Source organism: Nipponia nippon, unplaced genomic scaffold (assembly GCF_047370975.1).
Source record: "Nipponia nippon isolate SJK-2023a ecotype South Korea unplaced genomic scaffold, ASM4737097v1 scaffold_9, whole genome shotgun sequence".
NCBI classification, from domain to species: Eukaryota; Metazoa; Chordata; class Aves; order Pelecaniformes; family Threskiornithidae; genus Nipponia; species Nipponia nippon.
Window position 1 is genome coordinate 16,085,267 of NW_028262413.1, and position 18,279 is coordinate 16,103,545.

At 39.9% G+C, this 18,279-nt stretch overlaps 1 protein-coding gene across 1 annotated transcript in view; it reads right to left on the reverse strand.

Moving 5' to 3' along the window:
• TMCC1 (transmembrane and coiled-coil domain family 1) overlaps nt 1–18,279 on the reverse strand; it is a 211,400-nt gene that overhangs the window by 177,257 nt on the left and 15,864 nt on the right. Inside the window, exon 3 of the mRNA XM_087745337.1 lies at nt 9,339–9,397. The gene's annotated coding sequence lies outside the window, so the exon portion shown is untranslated. The remainder of the gene's footprint in view (nt 1–9,338; nt 9,398–18,279) is intronic.

Below are 18,279 nucleotides of genomic sequence, written 5' to 3' on the forward strand. Positions count from 1 at the left end.
AATTACATCTGTTGATGTCTGAAAGCACAATAAAAAAATATGAGGGGAAAGGTGGAGCTATCATAGGCAGCCATATATCAGAAACAGATTTATTTATTTATATTTAGGTAATGGAAAAATACCCTTTCAGCTTGAACGGATGTGATGCTTACAGACATTTGGAGGTTACTGTTGCCCACCTGTTTGCCGCCTTTCCCTAGAAGTTACTGCCTCTCCAGCAGAGCTGCTTAGTAGTCATCTGTGCGCCCTTCTCCCACCTCAGAACAAAGCCAATAATTAATTCAGCTCTTTTCATTGGTACTGAGAGTCTAACCCTTACTCTACAGTCACATCCCTGTGAAATTCTAATGGGCCTATCACTTGTGAACCAAGTATGAATCCTTAGCTTCCACGTATGGGAAGTATTTTGAGCTTTTGAAATTATAAACTGTAAATTATTGCAAAGTGTCTTAGTATTCCCAAAACTATACTAAACATATTTATTTTGGTAGTACTTTTTAAGTGGTATGTTGTGCTAAGTGCTCAATGATTAAATATGAAGTACACATTCCCAAGTCTCAGGTTGAGCCCACGTGAATGGAGGTGCGGTTTGACTCTCTTCTGCCAGGTAGGAGTTGCATTATGGCTTAACACCCACGACTGCTAAATTCCTTTGCTTGGTAACAAGAACCATGTAACATTGCACATACTCATTAAGAATGTAGCCTGGTTGAATGTCCTTTTAACAGTAACCTGAGAAACATGTTTTAAATGGTAAGGCGTGGTTAAATTCACATTTAACTGTCATTTTAATTATTTTGCATATTATTAATTCCTCACAGATTGATTCAAATTTAATTATTACTATCTGGATGAGCCTAATAATTAGTTTTTAATGCCTGCTTAATGGTCTTGCCTGATGATTGGCTGGCCATTCTGCATGATCCTGTTTTGAGTGAATTAGAACCAGGCCTTTCTTGTAAGGTGAATATACACTGAAACCAAGATCTGGTGATTCTCTCTCCTTCACAGTTAAGAGGAGGCTGATAAAAGCAAGTCCTCAAGGAGTAAAACCAGACTCCGTATGGTCCCTTTCAGCTTGTTGGAGTACAGGCAGGCCAGTCACTGGGCCTGCAATGATTAGAGCAGCTGGAAAGGTAGAATCATAGAATGCTTAGGGATGGAAGGGACCTTTAAAGGCCATCTAGTCCATCCCCCCTGCAATTGGCAGGGACATCTACAACTAGATCAGGTTGCTCAGAGCCCCATCCAGCCTGGCCTTGAATGTTTCCACGGATGGGGCATCTACCACCTCTCTGGGCAACCTGTTGCAGCATTTCACTACCCTCATTGTAAAAAATTTCTTCCTTATATCTAGTCTGAATCTACCCTCTTTTAGTTTAAAACCATTACTCCTTGTCCTATCACTATTGGCCCTGTTAAAAAGTCTGTCCCCATCTTTCTTGTAAGCCCCCTTTAAGTATTGAAAGGCCACAATTAGAGAATTACTCTCATCTGGTGGAAGCAGCAACCAGGGAAATGTCAGGTATCTGTTTACGTGTTCTTCCTAAAGCACTCAGATGAGACTGGAAGCTAGGCTGTTGAGTCATTGTTTGTAAAAGCAGTAAAACCTGCCACGTACTGCTTTGCAACAGCTAAGTTTTCTGTGTAAGTCTGTCTGAGATTGTTGCTGCTGAAACTCAAGAGAAACCAAATTATCAGGCAATCAATCAGGAGGAAACTGATTATGGCAATGGGGAAAGCAAAAACTAGCATAAGGATCCTTTTCAGGCTGATTAATGACTTGTAGCAATCACTTCATACAAATGCTCACAGGATATTAGAAGTGAATATTTTGTAGTTCTGTCAGATTTCAGATAAGCAACCGCCATGTTCTACAGGCAGGAAATAAACCCTCAAGCTTGAGTTGAAAGTAAACTATACATTTGAATAAAAGATGTTATTCCTATTTTGCTGCAATACAGTAGTACAGTCAAAGGGACTTTGCTGGATGATGCTGGACAAATAGCAGCATCGTTAACAGGTATAATTTTGTTTCAACTAACATACGGGTCTGACCTTGACCTTAGACTGGGCAGAACAAGTACTTCTTGCGTAAATCCTGATGAAGGACTGCTAAAAGAGGCTCTGTGTGCCTCCAAGGAGGGTCTGATTTGTCTGTTGAACTATTTTACCTCAGTGTGGCACCAGTGTCTCTCCTGATGCTCTAGAGTGAGTGTGACAAGGAGAGGAATCAGCCCAAGAAACACTGCTAAAAGATATTCAGCCTAACTTCTAACACTGGTTATTCCCAGTATTTCCTTCTGAAGGAGAAAAATGCAGCTTAGTATACATGCTACGCAGCCTCTGCCAGCAACTCTGTGTCAAAGAAAGACCCTTCATGTTTCTGCATTTTCAAGCTTTTCTTGCACTTTTTGTTCCCATTCAAAGACTTCTGAGACACCCAAAGGAGTGTCTTGAGTGGCTGAAGTCTGAAAAGCGCAGATACAAACCAGAAGCTGATAATTTCCCTGCAAGGTCAGTACAGCCAGGTCTTACAGGTGACACTGAGGATTTCCGTGGGGTTTTATGAGCTGTTCTTTCATCACTGCTACATTTTCTCACTCTAGATTTCAGTTTTCCTGAAACTGAAATCAGAAGTTTAGTTTTATCTAACGTGATTCCTCACAGCAAAACATTTCTTACTATATTCATCTTTCCCTGAACAAAGAAATGCTTCTAGAGCTCTAACAGAAAAGTGAAATTGGAATCTGAGCACTGTGATCGTTTAGGTAGCTTATTGCCACATGACTGACTAGTGTTGTCTTTTGCAGCCAGAGTTTGGCTTCACAGCTGGAATGCAAGGAGAGAGGTGGCAAAAGGGAAGCAGAAGGAGGTATACAGGGAAAGGCAGAGAAAGCGGAGCGTCACAGTTGGGAGGAGCTTTGATGGCACTCAAAAGAGCACAGCTGTATCCTGGGATGCTCAATCTGGGATCAGGCATTTATTTCTCATACAGCCCCAAAGGTAATTACTCAACTTCTCTTTTATTGCAGTTCTCACAATTTCACATTATTTTACTGCTGTTTCTGATATTGACTGATACCAGACCCACAGGAGCAGCTGAAACATTCAGGTCAATGTCAACTCACCCCTGTTACAACCTATGGCTTGTCTCGCTTAGAGGAGATTTAAAAAAAAAAAAAGAACAGCTCCCCAAGAATGAAAAGCACATCTGGATGGAAAATTTAATAATACAAGGACAATATTAATTTACACCAGCTAAAGGTGATATAATGGATATGGCTCCCATTTGCTTCACTGGGCTCTAAACAGCATAGCAGCACTGGCAAGTACAATCCTCTGAAAAGTACCTCATTAGCTCTGTCAGCCTGCCACAGCCGCTACAGACCAAATCCTGGAAAGAAATATCACTGAACAGAGGAGTTGCTCTTGTCTACCAGGTAGGAAATTTACTCCAGACTGGACCAAAAACAATTAATAGACTATTTCCTATTCATAAGCAAAAAACCCCAAAAGACCTCGTAAAAAGTACTTGGCACTGGTGAGGCCGCACCTCAAATCCTGTGTTCAGTTTTGGGCCTCTCACTACAAGAAGGACATTGAGGTGCTGGAGCGTGTCCAAAGAAGGGCAACGAAGCTGGTGAAGGGTTTAGAGCACAAGTCCTACAAGGAGCAGCTGAGGGACCTGGGGTTGTTTAGCCTGGAGTAAAGGAGGCTGAGGGGAGACCTTCTCGCTCTCTAGAACTACCTGAAAGGAGGTTGTAGCAAGGTGGGGGTCAGTCTCTTCTCCCAAGTAACAAGCGATAGGACAAGAGGAAACGGCCTCAAGTTGTGCCAGGGGAGGTTTAGATTGGATATTGGGAAAAATTTCTTCACTGAAGGGGTGTTCAAGCATTGGAACAGGCTGCCCAGGGAAGTGGTTGAGTCCCCATCCCTGGAGGTATTTAAAAGCCGTGTGGATGTTGTGCTTAGGGACATGGTTTAGTGGTGGACTTGGCAGTGCTAGGTTAACAGTTGGACTTGATGATCTTAAAGGTCTTTTCCAACCTAAATGATTCTATGAGTCTATGACTCTAGACTTCTAGCCTCATGCTATTTAATCTTTATCTCAATTTTTAGAAAAATTAAGTAAATTCATCCATGACATAACTCCATTGAAGTTAGTGCCTCAACCCCAACCCTGATTCAGTCTTGAACCTGAAATCATGGAAGTTTTGACAGGGAGCAATTTGGTTCTGCTGGGCTATCAAACATTGCTGGTGCCAGTTTAAAACAGAGGATTTACCAACTGCTGTAGCATCCACTGAACATGCTTACATGAGATTTCTTTGTGAGGAAACTTATTCCAGAGCCTTCTAAGCTTCACAAAACTGTTATTTTTTTAGCATCACTTTAAAGAAACTTTCTTTTGAGGCTAGACATCAACTTCATTTGATTTCCTCCCCACCCCCATATCACAGCAAAAATAATAGGCAGTCACTTCGTGAGTCATTTGTTTATCTCAGTGCCTTTGAAGCATGGATGTGATCAAGAATATAAACATGTTTTCTGAAGCATAAAAACATTAAAAAAACCAAAGACCTTTAGCAACCTCTAGCGATATTAAATCAGATGATACAATATTGCTCATTTAACTTGATCTTGTCACTTGAAAAGTGAAAAGGAGTTTCTAGGAGGTGGCACCTAAATTCTGCTAAAATCACAGACTTATTCTAGATCTGTACTACTTCAAGGGCTGAAGTTGATTCACATGCTATAGTAGGGCTCTGCTTCCACTCTCACACCCAGAAAGAAAGGACAGTTGTCAGATATACCTGGCACCTAGAGGCTGCCACTGTTACATACATTGTCAGATCTTCAAAAGACAAAAGACAATGACTACTTCAGCAAACCTGGCTACTTCATTTGTGTCTAAATGGGAAAGATGAACCTTTGAAAATTTCATCAAATAACTGTCAATTCATGGTCATTAATTTCTTTTCAATTTTTTATGTTGTCAATTTGTCAGGCAGTTGAGAACTCTGAACACCAGAATTTAGTGGTAACAAAACTATTGTAGTCCTGCAGACTGTTTAATTATTATACTAGGAAGGTCCAAACAATAGCACTATGTAATCAGGATTCTGAAGCACCAGTCCAAATAAGTCATGATTTATTGTGTAATCAGACACCGTTTCACCTCATAAGGTCCCCAAACTGTCTACTACTATACATCACTGACTTTGTAATTAAATGGTCTGTAGCTACCAGAAGGTAAAAGGACTTAATAACCTTGCTATTTAAGTCTGCTATAGAATGAGCACATTGCACCTGGCTTGACTGGCAAAACTGGCTTCTTTATACAAGCCAGGAAAAGGACTTGCTAACTCAGAGCCTGCTTTACCAATAGCTCAGAGCTCCTCTGTATCTACTGCTCTACTGGGTCTGGCTGGGATGGAGTTAACACAAGTACTAAGCGGTCTGCCATGTCCAAGTGCTCAGGAAGTGCCAACCACAATACTCATCTCTCCTGATTTGATGTCATTTTACATATATGTCATATGAAACTCCCTAGTTAAGACCAAGTTAAGGTCTACTCTTTGGGGTAACAGCAGTTGACAGGTTCCAGACTCCAATATGATGGATGTTAAGTTTTGCTTCTGGAAGGCAAAATCCACATTGTCTGTCATCAGCGCTGAGAGTCTAGCAGTTTAAGTGGAGAATTTCACTTTTTGTTGGGACTCCTGCACACAATTTTTTCCTAAGATAGGCACTCATCTCACACTACAGACAGGAGACAGAAATGCAAAATGTAAATGCCTTTAAGCAGCTCTCTGCAAGATCGTCTCTGTTCTTAAATCTACACAAGGTCTTATACCAGTTTTTACCCAGGATTCTTAGACAACCTTTCCACTATTGGAAAACCTGGTAGACCCTGAACCTGGGGTGATGTGCTCATAGGCAGAAATGATGAGGGATGTACAGAACTCTTTATTCTGCAGAATTTTCTAAACATCTCATGCTTAGCTAGATCAGAGTTACTCCTGTCCATCAGAGAGGTGACAAAGGCATAGGTAACTAAGGCCAGGGCAGTGTGCTGGGTTGAAGTCTCCAGATTCTTTTCACAGCACCATGTTAAAGAGCCGCTGAACCATCACTGATAGAAGCAAACTTCAGCTGGAGATGTGAAATACTTAATATAACCCAGTTCCAGCTGAACTATGTAACACACTCACAGATGTGGGTATCATTAACTTAGTATCAATTTCGCAGCGGCTATTGGTTCGCCATTACAGGCTGTATTGACCAATGCTATGTACCTTCAAGTAAACAAACCTGCTACATGCTTTCCTTCTTCCTATGCAAGTATGTGTTTATACACCTACTTCGCTCAGTACCTGGCCCCATACAGAACTGAAAGTGATTCTAATGAAGATGGAGTTACTGTTTTTCAATAAAAGCACAAGTAGTTGTAAAGGTCAATAAGATTTACTCTGGTGTTGGCTTAGAGATCATTTGTTATTCAAATGACAAAGGTACGATGGTTATAAAGTACAGTTAGTGATCAATGGCACTACCTGTTTATCAGGCAGTCCTTGGCATTTCCGTAATTTCTCCATGCACTAAGACTTGAGCTTCGCTTACTCAACATCAGCAGCGAAGGCTCAGAAATAATCACAGATTATTGCTGAGATCTTCCAGAAAGTATTTTTAAAACAGTCTATCAGCTTCTTGTTCTTGATGAGCTATTTCAAATGTCAAAATGTTGGGTCATATTTTTCAATAATAGCTACAAAAATGTAACGTTATGAAAGTATTAACTCCGCATCTTCCATGATGGCCTCTGAATCAGAGTCATGGAAATGCAGGTCTAAAAAGGACTCCTAAGACTAGTATTTTACTTTTTCTAGTTGCTTTTTTTTTTTTTTCATCGTTTCTAGATCTATAAGCATTTTCTAGGTGACCTATAGATCATCACAGAGCAAATGTAACAAAAGGATTGCTTTTACTCATCCCTTTGAAGTCATTCCAAACCCTGCATTGTCTCATATCACAAGCTGAAAATCACTGATGCCTTACAGCTATCTCCGTATTCAAGGATATGAAGACCATCACCAGCCATTCCAGGAGTGCATTCTAGAATTCCGTCATACCATTTAGGTGCCAACGTAGAACATTTCAAATCTGATAGCAGCTATAGACAAGGAAAGAAAGAAATCTGGAGGAGAAAACTGTTTATTAAAGTCATCAGTGGTTTGTAGAAAGAATCCTGTGAAATTGCTCATTTAACAGGATGTCACATCATTGTTTATGGGCCAATAAAAGTGTTCATATCACAAACAGTCACACCAAAGCTTCACCGGAGTCCAATCAAACACAACTTTTCTATTTATCTTTTCCTTGACTTAAATTTGCACACCAGGCCCATTGGGCTTGGTGAATTCTCCTTGCTTCCTAAAAAAAAACCCCAACTATTAACAATGCTTTTGACTTCTCTTGTCACCATCTGAGACTTTCAAAGCACGTCACAAGCATCAAAAGTCACTGTATTGTAGCACTATTGCTTATTTGTGGACAGGGAACACAAAACTCAGGTATTTAAAGGTCTACCTAATTTCAGTTACCACCTATGAAAAGCCTGACTCTGATTTTAACTACAGTTGGATTTCTGCCTTAATGCACCACTAAGAGTCACAGAGCAATTCAATGGGAGAGACAGAAATAGAATACAGCTGTCCCAATTCCCAGACTCCATTCTAACCAAATGACCATGTGGCCTCCCAGCATGGTGCTTATAAAAATACACCAGCTGCTGTAGTTTGCATCTGCAAACTATTCTCCAACTGCTTTTAAATGTATCTTCGTTCATATTCAGGCTCAGCCGAAAAGGCCTGGGGCAGGAAGGGAGTGACAGAAGAGTTGAGAAGCATAGAGACTTTGTGCCTCACAGTCTTCTCAGCAGAAGCACGTATCAAATGACTCAAGGAACTTTTACTCCAATGCTACAGGTTCATTCACTCAGCTTCCCTTGAGATGCACAGGGTGTGCCAGCTGGGCAGATGTGAAGAGGAAGCCACAAGAAGATCACAGAAACCATTTCTAAAAGCCACTGCTACTCCTGGTCTCAGCATATACCTCACCAGTCATGTACGTGCCTTTATTGTCCCATAAAGCATGACATCCAATATTTGGCCTATAGAACAGCTTTAATTATAATCTCTGCCCCCAAATGGCAGCTGAAAACCCACTGATTCTCACTTCATGCTGTTTGCTTGTAAACAAACCCATTAAGCACCAGTGGCGAAGTCTATTGTTATTGCAATGACTATGAAAGTTATAAAGATGCAAATTACATAAAGGTCTTTGTTGTTTTGTAGTTAGTAGTACAATATGAAAATATCTTACTTGAACAACTGTTTGTGGGGAACCTTCTTCCTCCCCCTCAAGTCTCTCTGTTGTGCATCAAGCTTCATCTAAATGACTATGAATGATGGGCAGGGGAACACTTATAAACTGAGTACTCTATGAACTTCCCTCATATTAACCAGGTAATTCACTCAACCCTCCAAAGAAGGGACTTGCTAACCTATTGTGCTCTACGCAATGTGCACGTCTCAGCACTGCATTAGATCTCTGGTGGCTTCTGTGGTTAGCCAAGTACAAGCTGTAGGATTTCCCCATTGATTTCTAGCCACTAATCCATACCTTTGATACAGTGAAGTCTTAGATTTTAAGTAACAGCTTCCAGTTTCACTGGTGCCATTACTGATGGGTGCAAGTGATAGAAATAAAAAGCCCCCAAGTATTCTCTTTGCCACATGCTTTGCAGACACAGTGGGACTAATGGACAGTACCAGAAACTGTAAAGTGTACCACTACTATTTGCTAAGACCTTCCCATAAATGGTCCACGCTGGAATCAGAGAGCAAAAACTCCAGTTGTCTTCATCCTGCTGGTAATGCCAAGTGACCAGCCTGTCCTTACAAGGAGGAAGAAATCCTTGCCAGGATAAAACAACTGTCTTCTTTCTTCCAAGTCCTTTTGAAACACTGCAGCGAAGCTTACAAATCAGCTGTAACCTAGCCCTGATTAGCTTGATGATTATCTACAACTACCAAAACTCCTGAAATATATTTATGCCGAACACAACTGACATGATTACTCCATCTTCTCACTTGCTCAATCATTTCATACACCTACAAGTGTATGTACATATGTATGGTAGGTGTAGGTATATGTAGGTCTATGTATATACACATATGTAGGTGCGTATATAGGTGTATGTATATGCACCTACACTTCATTCTAACTCTGTCAGGATGGACAGTTTCAGTTTTACTTTGTATAGCACTTACCGTAACGGGATTCTGATCTTCACTGTTGCTGTGCTACAGGACTCTTAAAAACCAGTAGCCTAAAAGACAAAATGACTAATCTTACTGCAGGAAGAATAACACATGGTGAGCAAATTTAAGCCCTCACAAAATGAGCAGATCAAATAACTTAATAACTACTAAGAACAATAAAGCCAGTGGAAAAAAGTCAGGAACAGTTCATTAGTAAAAAACACACACATAATGCATATGCATACTCACAGGCACATAGAAACAATAGAGGGGAAGGGAGCAATACTTGAACTAACTGTTATCTATTTCAACCAGATCAGCTGATATGACTGGTACCTGAAATTAACTTTGTTAGTAACACCAGATCCCTGTTCAAAATTCCTCTCTATAGCTGATTCCAGGTTGCACCTCCATTAAGAATAGCTGCTCTTGGGTGTTGTGTATAGGCAGGCCCAAATGCAGCTGTCTTGCTGGTGTGGTCCTGCCACTGGCCCCGGTTCCCTTTCTTTTCAGACCAACACAGACAGCTTGAAAACAAATCACATTAGTACTGCATCCTTAAAGCAAGGCTTGAGGTCACTTTACTGAATAATGTATTCAGATGAGCAGCTGTCTTTTACAGCTACTGAAAGCAACAATAAGAAATAAAATTCTTTCATTTTAAAAGCTGCTACAGAAATGTCTGAATTTCAAGAGGAAGATGTTCTACAGTCAGCCACAAGGGCCAGTTCTGGAACTTTTTCTTCTACTTTTACTCCATCTTCTTATTTGTGCTCCCACTGTGGTCTCTGATCTCTAACCATTGGGCATGCATTTTGTATGTCAAGCCTTCAGGAGCTTCTGAGCCTTCTGTCTTTGACATCTGAACAAGCAGGGACCGGCAGGTGGGTTTTCAAATATGCTCTGTGCTGATTGCTCCCAGTGAACTTGACAGGAGAACTAGCTGCAAGCTGAGGACTGGTGACTTTGAAACCAAGCCAGCATTTTCAAACACTTTGCACCAAACACTAAATCTCTTATCAACTCTTCTCTTGCTCACAAATTTGCTCCCTTTCACACCCAATTATGGTTTCTCTATTGTAATTATGATGTGTTAGCAGCAAGTGTAAAGGAAAGGCATAGAGGAAACAAATTAGCATGTTACTCCTTTAATTGCTATGGGAAGTAGTGACCTTCTATTTACAAACGTCCAACTGACTTTGCAAGTTACTTGACAGTGTGAATCAGACTCACTGCTTAACAGGAAGCTGGATGTCCATCATTTCAATCATACCAAATTAAATTTCCCTGAATCACTTCTTGCTACATCACGAAACTTGCCCCAGCTTAAAACCAGTATTTTGTCAAGATATACTCAGCTGTAAATTTGCTTTGTCCAATGGCTAATTCCCTGTTGGAAGTGGACAAGAATCTCTTGAGTGCTGTCATTAGCAGCTGTGAAAAAACGACAGGCTGGGCAGCTAGGTTTTTTTGGTGCCCGGAGGCATAGGATCTTGCTTGTTTAATTAAGTGACATTATTTGGTTTGAAAGGTCCTGGACTGTGCCTGAAACAAGAGACAGGGCACAATGATACTCTTTCTGAAGATGGCCACTTTCTTCCCAAATCACAGGGTTCTCTTGACTAGAAAACTATAGAAATGGCCCTGCATAAACATTGCAGAGATAATTACAAAATAAAGAAACATTACAGTGAATCCATTGAGATCTTTAATTCCAAACTGCCACCATCCCAGAAGGAACAAACTGTGAGTTAGACTGACTCTTAAGTATGCAATTAAGCCTGTCAAGTTCTGACTCCATAATACGCTGTTTAATATTGAAAAGTCTGTCAGTATACCAATACATGGGATTAATGTCATAATGCTTTGGGTTTGCTTCCTCATGAAACTATAAACAATTTAGCTGATATAAGCAACATGTTATTTATACTTAACAGTTTTAATGCTATCTGGGATACTCCTCCTTCCCTCTAACATAATAGCCTTCCCTGGCCTTTATGCATTTAAATTGGAGAGGGGAGCTGTGTGCATTCCATGTGGAATTTACTCAGTAATTCTATTAAGAGCTTTCCTGCACAGAAATTAATGTTCTCATCTCATTCAATACTCATCCTATTCATTATTTAAAACAGAAGACCTAATCTCTCCCTATACTAAGTTTCCTCAAAGGATTTTCTATTAGTTTCAAGGAATTCAAAAGATTAAGCTTCAACACTTTTGTGTTTGCAAAACTATAAAACTCTGGGGCTTACAGTTAGAGCAGAAGGTTTTGCCATTTCTGGAATTTTTCAGGAGGGTGTGAATTGAAAGTTACAGAGCCTTCAAAAGAGGCCTTTGACTTTTGTTCCTCACCATTTTCAGGTCACACTTCAAGTGACATCGAGCATTAGCCAGCAGAGCTTCTAATGATTTCACCAGATTCTCTAGGCCAACTCATTCACCTGGCTTTAACTAGCAGCTGCCCCCAAAAGGCCTCAGAGCTCATATCAGAAACAAGTTTTTCCCACCACAGGTGCCTGCACTAAGCAACAGGAGAAGCACCACGGCTGGGGCTCAGTGCTGGAACAAACAGAGAACACAGTAGAGGAGTTGCCTTCATTTCCCCTCCTAGATTTTATACTCCCAACTGCGGAAAATGAATGGAAAAACTGTTACTATTCCTCAGTGGTTTTGTTTTTTCATGAATCGCAACAAAGCCAACTGGGCTGTGACATGCTGTGCTGCTGACTATAGCTGGGTATGTCTGCCACAAAGGGGCTCACTTATGCTAATGCTGGCTATGACTACAGTGGGCTGCATTTCTAAAACTTAGTTCACATGTCATTAAATCCACTGAATACTATCTACCTAATTATCTCCAGCAATGATTAATATTTAATACAAGATTTGTAGGTTAGGTATAATACCTTTTATTATAGTGACTTCTATCGCTGGGAAAAGCTGACTATTTTGGGGAATCATAAGGAGGAACACAAACCTCAGTCCTCACAGCTTGCATATAAGGGTCTGACTCTGGGTTTGAAGGAGTTGTCTGTCTCTCAGTTTCTCCATTTAGAAGCCCTTTCAGAAGCTGGTGTGCCCTTGAGAATGTTCAAAAGAAAAATAAGGAACTTCATCAACAGAGCTGATACAGAAGCTCAAGGGACTTGAAGGACCTGTGATAACAGACAGCGGTTGGACAAAGGGGTTGAGGATCACAGTGGTCCTGAAATGCTGTATTTAGGTGTGAAATGTGATAGTTGGACATCTCTGTGCAATTCTAGAACCTGCCACAGACATACACACGTACTGGGAACCAAATCCTGTGCTGACTCAAGCTCTGGGCAAGTCTGGGGTGTCAGTGGGTTTGTGACAGACAGAGAAGTACAGCTTGGAAGATGGCTCCGGAGTCTGAGAAAAGAAACTCTCCCTCCCACCCATGAATTCAACTCACAGTGTCATGAGTAATTGTGCAGCGAGTGGGAAGAAAGGACATTAACACTTATAAAATAAACCTCCAGAAATCTTTTAAATAGAAAAATCACCTGTGGGGAAAATGAAACAGAAAAAATGTGGCCAAAAAAAGCAAAAGAGAATTCTAAAAAGAAAGATGGCATATTAAAAAGAGACAGTTTTCCAGCTGTGAAATAGGAAAAGAACATTGTTCATGAAACAAAAGACCCTTTGAGGTGCTTAAATTTAACTTTCTTCCCTTAAACAAAGCACTAAAACTCTACTAAATCAGTCCAAAATAAGACAAAAATAAGTCTGAGCAAAGGGTCAGATGCTTGGCTGAAGTCCTGGCCATTGCCCTGTGGATATAATTTTGCACCTACTGAGAAGCTTTGCATGGGGATGTAGTTGTAACATAGGATTTCATCCCTGTTCTTTAAAGGGAGTCCTCAGCTGAAAGGTGTTACGAAGCAGATTTTAATGAGAATGAAAACAGGCTGACCTCTCTTCATGTGCTTCTGTGAATAATTTTTGACATTCAGTTTCTGTCAACAGATAAGGGAACTTCTTTTACTAAATTATGATTATAAAATGAATGAGAATACAAGCCAAATCTCACCCTGTAGAATTCTACTGAGCCTGACTTTTGGATCCAGAACACTCAGAAAGCCTTCCCTTTGAGTTGTCTCCTAGGGAAAAGGAATCCCTGAACAGTGTAGGAAACTGTAGGATTTCTGACCTAGCATTGGATTGTACTCTTATTCATTCTGGCATAGAGGTTATTCCTAAGAGAAGGGGAATTCCTAGCCCCTACCTGCTGGAATGAGGGATTTGCATGCATTTTTATGCCATGTAGAACACCTGTACCAGTAGCCAGGAACTCATCTACAATGTCTAGAAGCCAATTTTGAGCTACTACTCCTTGTCTGACCAGGTGCTGGAGGTCCAGAAGTCTGCCTGGACAAAAAAAAACCAACAAAACCCACAACTTCTTTGGAGATGCCCTATTCCTCGTTTGTGAGTCTGAAATCACGTTGCTGCTGTAGCCAGGCATGCAGGCCTAAGACACTCTTTGTACTCATTTCAGTACTCTCTTTGTAATATTTCTGTTTCTAAGCACACTTATTATGAAAACTGCATTGCAGTATTAGAACACAGATGTCCATTGCTGAGCGGTTCCTACTTTCAAAGGAACAGAAAGGATCATTAGCTAAATCTAATCTAATCAAGTTTCACCCGGGTACTTTAAATCAGATTAAAAAAAAAAAAAATGTTAGACTAAAGTATTTCTGTTCCCAGAGCTCAGACTGCTACATGCTTGGGTAACACTGATCTCAGTACTCCTATGAAGACAAAGTATTAGTTGCTGAGACGCCCTGATGATCCTGGCTCAGAGAGCAGAATCTCTGTCCACTGCCACCAAGATTCTTGCATTCTCAGAGGAAAACAACTTCCTCACCCTAAACGTTTTTCCTCGAATGTCTTTTAGTAAAATATTTGTCCTGCCAAAAGAAAACAAATTTCATTTCTAAATCTCCAAGTAACACCAAGGCTACATATGGAAAATTATGTCAATGTTTAATTATCATCATAGCTAGGAATCTGAATTAAATTAAATTTGTTAAATCTCAGCTTCCAGGTACTAGTCCTTCTTATGCTTTTACCAGCATAAAGACAGAAAACACCCTGTTGTTATTTTCTCCATGTGTAAGGACACAAATGCAATAATCAAGTCACCTCATGCCTCTCTGATTAAATGTGAATGCTAAGTTGAACAGGATGATAGCTGGACAACATTTTGACCAGAGACTGACGCTAGCTGTGTCTGGGATGGGAGTATTGGTAACTGTAAGTACAGAGATTATGGGACTGAAGGTATTGCCTTTCTTGCAAACCTATTCCTCCCTTTGTGATTTAGAGGGCTGGAGCTGACGGTTTAATAAGAACATCCCATCCGCAAGAGCTGACTGGGGATGTACCACAGAAACAAGTTTCTGTCAGAAAATGCTTTTTCAAAAGTGAAATGCTTTGTAAATACATTTTAGCTGAAAAATAATTCCACTGAATTTTGAGACCAGCTTCCTAGCAGGGCTCTTGAGGAACCAATGCCCCAAGCATATGCACTAAGAAGACTGATCAGATCTGTTGACTCTAGAACTTCCTGACTGCTCCTGGCTGCCTGATGGTCTGTGCAGGTAGGCGAGCTTCCCGTTGGGATTAAGGGATTGGATCAAGATTGGTGGATAAACTCCACTGGAAAACAATGATCAGTATAAACCCCACCTTGTGCTCCATGGCCAAGACAAATTTTTAACCTTGCTCCTTCACAATACATAGATAGCAACCTAGCTATCCATTCAATCTAATTTTAAAAAACTCTTGCCAAAACAAGCCAATTCACTTCATACACTTCTTGCCTTGCAGAAGAGAGAAACTCTGTGTGACAGATAGTAGTCAAAATGCTTAATGTGCGCCAAATGTTTTATGCTAAAAAGAATAGAGAAAATGTGATTAACTAAAGTAAAAAATGTAATGAAGTAAGATTAAGAAGCTATTCAGAATTACTGAAGCCTTCAACCACATGAGGAAAGCATCTTTTTTTTTTTTTAATTTAGAAGGCATGCTTGGCTTCAGCAGCTTATCAGGAAAGCATTGTAGGGAGCCAGCAACAGAATTCTTACCAATGTCACTGTTCTGTTTCACTTTTCTAAAGACATGTTTAAAAATGCAGTTCCCATTCCATCAATGCCCACTTTAATTTATAGGTCAATATATTATTTTTTTAAACTCGGGTGTCGTACCATAAGAGATCTTAAGGAGTTACTACCCCCAGGAAATGCCAAGCAGCTAGTGTGAAGTAAATGTAATTGCTTATGAGGTTCACCGTGACAGATGCAATAGCAGTTCCCGAAGATATGGCATTAGTATTTGACTATGCTAGAAATAGCATAATGGAGAAGACCCGTGAGCTTGTCCAGAGAAATCGGGGGCACAGTTTGGTGTGTGATGGTTGGAGAGTCTTAAAAAGAAAGTAACCAGGGTTTAGGTGACAATGGCCATGCATTTGGCCATTACTGCACATGCATTACAAGACTCAGTAAGAGGCTTCTGCATGAAGCAGCTCCCGCTGTATCTAAGCTGGAGCTACACAGGTAAGCCTTCTATGCTGTCCAGATTAGTTTCAGACTGGAGGGAGAACTACATGCTAAGAATTATTTCCAGCTCATAATTATATATTACAAGGATTTTCACACTGGAGATATGTGGCAAATGCAGATTTATTAAATTGCAGTCATACAAAGTTCCAAAGCATAAGTCCTACCTATCCTATCATTTCTAGGTAGCTGAGAAATTTAATGTCAACTGCTGTATCACAAGTGACATCTGACTCATTCACTCAGTGCTAAGATGAAATACATTCATATGGGAGGCTATTTTTAATATAAAATTCTTAGCTGTTCCTTGAGTTAATTTGCTTATATGATTTTGTATATGTGAAAGTGTTTCAGCTGTTTAACCTTCTCTTTTCCCATCTATGTTTTTCAAGAGCCATGCTTCAAAGTGTGAGAGGATTTTTTAAAATTCAATTCAATATGCGGATCATTTCAAGTCAGAGACAGACAAGTTCTAAGGCTAACCCTACTTAAAGGAGAAATCTGGCTGATTTCAGTGGACCCTGGATTAGGCATTTTATTAGGGGAAATCTCGGGCTAAGCTACAGACAGCTATTGCTTTGTTAAACAAGCAACTCTGTTATTAATGAAATAATTTAAAACACTTTCCAGCATTCTTTAGATTCCTGGAAAGCCCTAGTGCATTGCTTAAAACTAAAAGTACAGAGGAACTGTGTTTATGGGGATCTTTGCTTTGGATGAGGGACTATTAGTTGCCCAGTCATTGTTTACTGGCCCGCTATAGTAAATTGCCTGTTGATCTTTCCATTCAATTGCCTTGCAGATCTTTGCTCAGAAAAACAACATTGACATAGTCTTAGACTGGCAAAGACAACCTCTTCATAAAGCCATAGATGCGTTCTGCACGTAAAGTGCATGATGTCTCAAACTCCCTTAGAAATCCAAACAAGAAGTAAAACATATTCCATTTTGAATATAATTGTTACAAATGCAGTTATAATGCTGCAAGCCTCAATCTCTGTCCCCACTGCAAATCTGGAACAAGTGCACTGACATCCAAGACTCTTCTCAAATTACATGAGGGTAATTAATATCAAAAACCACATCTATACACAATTACTGACACATTTTTCCTGAGATATTAAGACAAAATTCAGAAGATGACGACACTTTCATGGAATAAGACTGAGGTAACAGCTGCATTCCACTGAAGTCACTCCAAAGAAGTCGGCTTTCATTTCCTAAATGAAAATGATTCTTCTTGTGTATTTTCTGATCCATGATACAAAATTGAATGAGGTGGGGAAGCTCTGTAAGATGACCATTTTTTGTTAAATTCTCATGGGTAGTAAGTCACATTAATAAAGAACAACTGACTTCACCCCTTTTTAGTTTTATATGGTATTTCCACCATCTGTTCAGACATAAAATGCCTGTTGCCTTAAGGAAATTTTATAGGCCATGAGGATCCACATTACCTATAAGCATAACGGATACACTTTTAAGTGCAGTGCTTTTAAGAGTATGCCGAAAACACCTTCTGTCTCAGACTGTGGCACAGCACCCTAGAGAGCTGCTAAAATGCCAGTGTCCTACCAAGAAAGGTGTTCTCAAGCCATGGTGACAGGTTGTTGGATCTTGTTGCTACTTACTGCTGAAGAAAAATTTTAACTTAAGTACTTCGATGGCAGTGATGAGAAGGACATACAAAGGTGGTTTTGTGTTCGTGACAATGGTAGTAAATGGGAAAGCAGAAAAACATTGACTTCACTTGGTTGAAACCTTCCATGTAGTAACAATAAAAGAATCCTGAATTGCTTCAATACTGTGAGCAATCCGTACTCCAGTTTTAGTCCTACATATTGTCATCAGGATCACTAAGAGTATCAAAGAATCACTAACTCATTATCTGTGCCCCCTGCATGATCTGTTTTTAGTAGTACTGCGTGGAAGAATATCTTAAATAGACAGATGGGTTAAAGAGAAGGAGTCTTATTTCTAGTTACAATAGTATAATGCTTTTTGAAGCACATAGCAACAACATAACTATGTTTTAATATCTAATGCTATGCATCCATATTCTAATGTACTGTTTATGGAAGCCTATGCCAAGAAAATACAGAATTGTGAGCCCAAAACTGTATAGTGTAATTCAGAATAAGAACCCATGGTATAAACTTATTTAAATGTAATCCATTACATTTTTTCTCTGTTTTTCTTCCTTAGCTTAATAAATTACCTACCTCTCTGCATTTACTCCACGGTGCTTGCTTAATAGAGGATACACAAGCTTCTTTTTGCTAAGCAGAGAAAAACCTCCTTTTCTCTATGCCGTGTTACATAAAATTCAACATAATCTCTTTAGAGAATAGGAAAATAGCAAT